General features: G+C 36.4%; 1 pseudogene across 1 annotated transcript; it reads left to right on the forward strand.

The window, feature by feature from the left end:
- Window positions 1–3348: 3348 nt before the first annotated feature.
- LOC308242193 (swi5-dependent recombination DNA repair protein 1 homolog) lies at window positions 3349–4263 on the forward strand (annotated as a pseudogene). The gene is made up of 2 exons: window positions 3349–3661; window positions 3920–4263. The product of its transcript is annotated as a swi5-dependent recombination DNA repair protein 1 homolog (transcript).
- Window positions 4264–5902: the final 1639 nt, after the last annotated feature.

Genomic DNA, 5902 nt, shown 5'->3' on the forward strand with positions numbered 1-5902 from the left:
TAATACAGACTGCAATGACCCCTGTGCTATTGTACTTGCAGAGATCCTGAGCATCTATATGTGCCAGACATTGAACTTGGCCCTGAGGTGATGGTAGTCACCCTGACAGGCAAGATCCTTGCCTTCAAGGGACTTACAATATAGTAGCAAGAGATAGACTATAAATAAGTGAATAGTCAAGATCAAGTGTAAATTCCACAAAGGATATCAAGCAACTTGATATGTTAGGGAGTAACTCAGTGTTTAACAATCTAACTGTGGATGGAAGAAGGACAATGTGATCAGATCTCGAAACAAAGTATTCCAAGAACACTTATAACAGTCTATCAAATATGACTTTTTACAAGAAAAAATATGGCATATGATTGGAAAGATTATTTGGGAGAAATTCTTTGAGAGCATGAGGCAGTGTTATGCTTGAATGGTGTAGCCCCAAAGATGTTAAAATTCTAACCCCCAGTACCTATGTGACCTTATTTGGAAACAGAATCTTTGCAAACCAACAAGTAACAAGGAGGTCATTAGGATGGGCTCTTAACCAATATGCCTGTCTGTCTGAAAAAGGAGAAATTTGGAAACAGAGACAGACGCAGAGAGGGAGAACGCCATGTAAGGATGAAGACAGAGATCAGGGTGATGCACCTACAAGCCAATGAACACCAGAGATTGCCAGTAAACCACCAAAAGCCAGGGCAGAAGCCTGGGGTAGATTCTCCCGCACAGCTCTCAGGAGGAATCCATCCTATCCACACCACAACCTCTGAAGCCCAGCCTCCAGTACTGAGACAATAAATTTCTCTTGATTAAGCCACACTGTTTGTGGTACTCTGTTATGGCAGCCCTCGCAAACTAATATAAGTAGTGAGCCCTGAATCCCAAGGGCTGTGATTGACTTTGTCCTGTATGTGGCATCGTCTCAGAACTTTTCTTAAAATAACCCTCAGGCAGCCGTGCAGTTCAACTGTACTGAGCTCCGCAAGGCAGATGAAACTCACTGGGGTCACACATTTGAAATTTTGTTTTGTTTTGTGATAGGCAATAGGGCACCCTTTGAAAGTTTTGATGAGATAAGTAAGATGAACCAACCTAAATTTTGCCCTCATTTTCCAGTTTAATGGTTGCTAGTAAACCCATGCCATTCCTCTCCACATCATACGGTTGATTTCACAGTGTCCTGCGGGCTGGTTTCTCTGTGTCTTCCCTGCCATTAACTGGGAACTAATTGAGACCAGGAATCATATCATATAGTTCTGGATACCCGGCACCTCTCCCAGGGCTAGTGTCTGGTAGGTGCTCCATAATGACCTGCTTGGGGGTAAATTTAATTATTTCCCCACTTTTTTATTTTGATATAATTTCATACTCGCTGAAAATTTTCAAAAATAGTACTAAAAACTTTTATCTTCCTTTCTGCTTGTTCACAAATGATTAACATTTTGCCCTATTGGCTTAATCATTTTCATCCCCTCTCTATAAGCATACTATTTTTTTTTTTCCTGAACCTCCTGAGAGCAAATTTCACTCACCAAGCCTCTACTCATGAAAGCTTTATAGTATATATTTCCTAGGAACAAAAGCATTATCCTATGTAAACATAGTAAAGGTATTTAAGTCAGGAAGTTAAATATTAATAAACACTTTTATTTACAGCCCATATTCAAATTGTTCCAGTTGGATATTTCTAGAATATTTTTTCTGAACCAGAGTCAATGAAAAATCATCCATTTAATTTACTTGTCATCTCTTTAGTTTCCTTTAAATCTGTAATTGTTTCTTATCCTTTCATTGTCTTTCATCATATTAACATTTTTGAAGAGTATAGACCAGTGTAGACTATTCCTAAACTTGGAGTGTCTTATGTTTTCTAACGATTAGATTTAAAGTTTGCATTTTTAAGCAGAAATGCCATAGATCTAGTTGCATGTCTTTCTCAGAGCATTGCATTATGAGGCACAGAATGTCAATTGATTTGTCCCATTTTGGGTAATTTTAACTTTGATTTCTTGGTTAAAGTGATGGCTGTCATGTTTTTCCCCTTAGTTACTATTTTTCCTGTAATTAATAAATAACTCATGGGAGATACTTTAAAATGTTTTGTGAATATTACATTCCTTATGAAATTTTCACTGGCTACTTTGAGCATATATTGTCGATTTCTATGATTCCATTATTATTAATGGTGATTGTAAATGGTTATTATTCTGTTTCATCTATTACCTGACATTTTGTTTTACCTTTTCCCTAAATGTTTGTCTGTTTATTTACTAATTTATTATTAGTGTGGGCTCATGTATTCTTATTTTGTTAAATAGAGAACTCATTAATATCATTATGTATTTTAATGATAAAATTGTCTCAGATTTGCCTTCCAGAAGCCACTTAAATCTCTATGTATTTATTTAATGATTGAATGAAGTGACATCTGAACTGGGGCTTTATTGTAATAATAGGGGTTTGCTGATCAAATGGTAGGAAAGGCAAGTTCAGGAAAATGGAAACACATAAAGAATGTAGAAACAGAATTTCATAAGGGTAATGTGGAAAGTAGGTCTAACAGTACTATAATATTTATTAAGGTATACGGAGGAGATAAAGAGTAGCTATATAGTAGGTCCTTGGGTTACGTTGGAGATCCGTTCCTACAGCATGACATAACTTAATTTTCTCCGTAAGTCAGAACCCCCCTACATAAGCACCTACATCACTCACATGGAGCACACACAGTAGTAATGAAGTGAAACAGTAAAAAAAAATTAAAAGACAGATTAACAATAAAAATTCCTGACCTTTACTTGTGGTAAATAAATAATAAAAAACATACAGCATATATGTACATATGTCAAAATGATGGAACTTTTATTTTTTTTATAAATAAATGGGAGATGGCGATGTAACCATGAAATGACGTAAGTTGAGTCCTACGTAACCCAAGGACTGTCTGTATCAGGAAAGGAGGAAGGAAGGAAGGAAGGAAGGAAGGAAGGAAGGAAGGAAGGAAGGAAGGAAGGAGGAAGGGAGGGAGGAAGGAAGGAGAGAAGGAAGGGAGGGAGGAAGAGAGGAAAGGAATAGTGATTAAGCAAAAACAACCTAAATGATGATGTTATTTTCTACCCCTTCTCAAAGGAAGGAGGACAGCATTCTGTTTCCAAGGTCATCAGAGGCGCTTATTCAGAGGTGCCCAGGGGAAAGAGGCTAGAGGAGGGCTTGGGATAGAAGTCAGAAGCAGTTGAATTCTAAAAGTTTGTGAGAAGAGCCCTGGAACAGGAGCGCCCTTGGCTGCAGCTAGACGGGTTTTCATCGCTGTGGGGATGGTGGAGGAAGAAGTAAAACCAAGGTAACATTTCCAAGATGGAAAGTCCTTCAGACTCAGCTGTGATTTTACCTAGCACTCCACAGGCTGTGCCAATCTATCATCTTCCCATACAAGTAGTTCAAGAAAGCAACCTATGAGTGCAACACTTAAGAGAATGGTTGAGGAAAACTAAATTTTCATTTAATTCCTATTACAGTGGTAAAGCATCTTAAAGTAGAGAATGAAAAAAATGATCAGAACTTTTCAGATAAACCATCATCATCAACACAAGAAAATTGTTTGGAATTTCAAGATAATTTTAAATACATGGACAGTGAATTTGAAGAAAGTTCATATTTGAAAAATACCGTCAAGAATAATGATCAACATAATTTGATGAACAAGAATAGGTCCAGAGAAAAATGGCAGGGGGGGAGGTAGTTAGAGAGCAACCAAAGGACTTGTATGCATGCATATTAGCATAACCAATGGACACAGACACTGGGGTGGTGGGGGTTTGCCTGGGGTGGGAATGGCTTGTTGCGGGGGGGGGGTATCAAGAGGGTAAAAAGGAGACATATGTAAAACTTTAGACAATAAATAAAGAAATAAATACATTAAAAAAAGAATATCAATGCATGTGGATCTAAATCACTTGAGACTGTCTCCTGCAGTGATCTCCAGAATGGCTTTGATGAGAATCTTCCCCAAAAAGGATTAAATGAAGAAAAGGCAAAATTGGTGAAACAGATTCAGGAGAAAGAAGACCTTCTTATGAGGCTAAAACTTGTCAAAATGTATAGATCAAAGAATGACCTGCTCAGTTACAATTGTTCATGAAGAAGTGGAGAAGCTGCAGCCAACTATTGCTTCATGAGTATCCTTACTCAGTTGATAGACCACTATGGATTAGATGATAATTACTACACTACAACAGAAATGAAGAAGAATTTATAGGTGTTAATTCATAATTTTTTTCTCCAGAATATCTTTGTGAATGACAACTTAAAAAATACTTATACACTTTAAAGGGAAGATATAAACCATTAGGGCTTAAAGTAATGTATCTTGATGAACATCAATTTAGGGTACTCTGTTAGATAAATATGTAAGTTCTAAAATGAATATTTAGTATTTTAGATAATCTACCAAAGAAAATTTGACATTTAAAGATATGTGAAAAATTTCAAATGTTTAAAAAATAATTTGGGCAGTTTTGGAAGTCAGTTAGTTATAATATATTGTTTTATTATAAAAAGATGTTTTATTTTAAATGTTAAAAAAATAGTTTAATCTGGTGAATGACTAAACCTAAACTGATCTAAAATGCCTGACTATCTTCTAAGTTGATAAACCTTGTTTCCATCAATTTACCATATATTTCCATCTGTATGGTCTATTAGGTAATTAAACTAATGTCTAAAATATAAAAATAAGTAAATAAAGGTTTGTGATAAGAGCTTTCCCAAAAGACTGTAAAAGGATGAGTTTTATGACTTATGAGGACCTTCCTAGAGTCACTTTTAACAACACACTGAGGCTAACTCACCTTATAGACCAAGAGCTGTATGGAGTATTTCTAGAAGTTGGGTCAAGGTGCTGCCATGCCCAAAGGAGGCTCACAGGTAACATTCTCACATTCAAGCGATTCAGCGGAACTAATCAATGGCTATTTCAGGAAAGACCAATGTGGACCAAAGTTGAGGGTTCTCTCTGAATTTTGTTAATTGCATGAGACACTCTCTTTCCAACAGAACTTTTGTATTACAGTATGCACTGAGAAGCAAAAAAAGCCCCCCAAATAATTGAGAATAAATTTCCAGGAAGCATGGAAGGCAAAATGCTTAGAGTAGATTACAGTTGGTTTGGATAAATAAAATATACAGACTATATATTTTCCCCTGTATTGTAAAAATAAAGGAAAAAAAAACATTGTCTAAAGATGGATACCTATATAAGGCATTGCAGTCTATGCTTTTATGTAGCCTAAAGGTTAGACAATAGGTTAAAAAATGTTCAAATTTCCAAAAGGGAATCTAGAAAAAAATCCAAAGAAGGAAGAGCTAAAGTTGGGTGGAAAAGACAAAGGTATATGCAAGGTGAGTGTGATGGTGTGATGTTTAATTTTGTGTCACCTTGACTGGCCACAGAGTGCCCAGGTTAAATATTATTTCTGGGTGTGCCTTTGATGTTGTCTCTGGATAAGATTAGCATTTAAATTGGTAGGCTAAGTAAGACAGATTGCCCTCCATAATCAGAGTGGGCATAGTCCAATCTAACCAGGGCTTGGGTAGAAAAGTGGGAGAAGGAGGAATTCACCCCTTTTTTCCTTGCCTCACTACTTAAACAAGGATATCCCATCTCATCTTCTTCTCAGACAGATTTATACCATTGCCTTCCCTGGTTCTCCAGTCTTTGAACTCAGATTGAATTATACCACTGGCTCCCCTGGGTCTCCAGCTTGCTGATGGTAGATCATGAAATTTCTTGGTCTCTAAAATCACATGAGCCAATTTGTCAATATCTATCTATCATCTATCATCATCATCTATCATCATCTGTGTGTATATATGTTTATACATGCATATATGTGTATGTATATATTTGTAT

This window comes from Plecotus auritus (genome assembly GCF_963455305.1).
Source record: "Plecotus auritus genome assembly, chromosome: 1".
NCBI classification, from domain to species: Eukaryota; Metazoa; Chordata; class Mammalia; order Chiroptera; family Vespertilionidae; genus Plecotus; species Plecotus auritus.